The sequence below is a fragment of the Solanum tuberosum genome, unplaced genomic scaffold (assembly GCF_000226075.1).
Source record: "Solanum tuberosum cultivar DM 1-3 516 R44 unplaced genomic scaffold, SolTub_3.0 scf00120, whole genome shotgun sequence".
Classification (NCBI taxonomy): domain Eukaryota; kingdom Viridiplantae; phylum Streptophyta; class Magnoliopsida; order Solanales; family Solanaceae; genus Solanum; species Solanum tuberosum.
Window position 1 is genome coordinate 1,332,826 of NW_006239047.1, and position 1,792 is coordinate 1,334,617.

Below are 1,792 nucleotides of genomic sequence, written 5' to 3' on the forward strand. Positions count from 1 at the left end.
CCGTAGTTTTTCTATAAAAAATCGAAGAATTGGTGTGAATCCATTCTACATTGAAGAAAGAATCGAATATTCATTGATCAAATCATTCACTCCATAGTCTGATAGATCTTTTGAAGAACTGATTAATCGGACGAGAATAAAGATAGAGTCCCGTTCTACATGTCAATACCGGCAACAATGAAATTTATAGTAAAAGGAAAATCCGTCGACTTTAAAAATCGTGAGGGTTCAAGTCCCTCTATCCCCAAAAAGACTATTTAACTCCCCAACTATTTATCCGACCCCCTTTCCTTAGCGGTTCCAAATTCCTTATCTTTCTCATTCACTCTATTCTTTTAGAAATGGATTTTTTTTCTAAGCGTAAATGGCTTTCTCTTATCACAATTTGATATCTATGATACACATAGAAATGAACATCTTTGAGCAAGGAATCCCTAGTTGAATGATTCCCGATCAATACAATATCATTACTCATACTGAAACTTACAAAGTCATCTTTTTGAAGATCGAAGAAATTCCCCGGCTTTGATAAAATTTTTTAATCGACTTTTGTCCTTTTAATTGACATAGACCCCAGTTATATGATAAAATGAGGATACTACGGAAAGGACTGTAAATCCTCATGTTAGCGGTTCCAATCGAGATTGGGAATAGCCGGGATAGCTCAGTTGGTAGAGCAGAGGACTGAAAATCCTCGTGTCACCAGTTCAAATCTGGTTCTTGGCACATGATTAATTTGTATGGGTCTCTCTTCCCTAGAATTAATTTCTAATTAATTGATATGACCTATTCGAAGCTGCCACCGGTATGCGAATGAAAGTGGACTAATTTGAACAAGGGCCTATGATCACTTCCCAACTTCTAGCCTAGATCATCTTAGCAGGACCAACGGGGTAAGTTCTAGATTGGTACAACTATTTGAACATGCAACTTTTCTCACACACTCTTGGCATATTGTTTCATTATCAAATTATCAGATTACCTAGTTAAAGTTTTAGCTTAAGTCAAGAGGTCAAATCAGTTCTTTATCATGTCACATTCAGATCCAACAGATTCAACTCATCATAACTATCAATCTAGCACATTTCAACATTTCTGGATAGGGATAATTTTTTTCATGTATTTTATGCCATCATGCTTTCATTTTTCTACTTACTCCTACACATACATTCCTAAACAAGCGATTAAACAAAAATTAAAACAGTCTCTCGGAGGAAAAGAACACAGGAGAGAAAACCCCAAGAGAGGATTATGAGTTGGGTTACTCAGACATCACCCTATCGCTCACAATCCATTTACCCCACCCCCAATAAAACATAGTGCACTTGTCCCCTATGCACAAAAAGTAAAAACATAAAGGATAGGGTGAAGCAAACATAAAGTCGGAGCTTGCTTGGGGGCCATAGTACCTGTAGAAGCTTAGTTAGTACCTAAACAAGCAAGTAACACACTCGAATTTTTTTTACAACAAGAAACGAATCAAAATGAAAAACCAAAAAACTTCTGGGCAGTAGCTGAACTGCCGACCCACACTGGGTTCCTACGGTCCGTGGTTGGACCTACGATCTGTAGGTCCCCTCCGTAGGTCAGAATACCCAAAAATTGGGTCTCTGATGTGAACCACAGATATGTAGGACGGTCCGTCGATGGAACAACGGACCGTGGTCCACCTCCGTGGTTCCACACTTAGTGACTATTTCATGTGCAACAGATCCACGGACCCGACCTATGGTCCATGGATGGGGTCTCGTGGGTCAGGTCTGTGCCACGTTTCAGACATGCCTCATTTTGT

At 39.2% G+C, this 1,792-nt stretch overlaps 1 non-coding gene across 1 annotated transcript; it reads left to right on the forward strand.

The window, feature by feature from the left end:
• Positions 1-653: 653 nt before the first annotated feature.
• On the forward strand, positions 654-726 carry TRNAF-GAA (transfer RNA phenylalanine (anticodon GAA)). The gene has a single exon. It is a non-coding gene; the product is annotated as a tRNA-Phe (tRNA).
• The last annotated feature ends 1,066 nt before the right edge of the window (positions 727-1,792 follow it).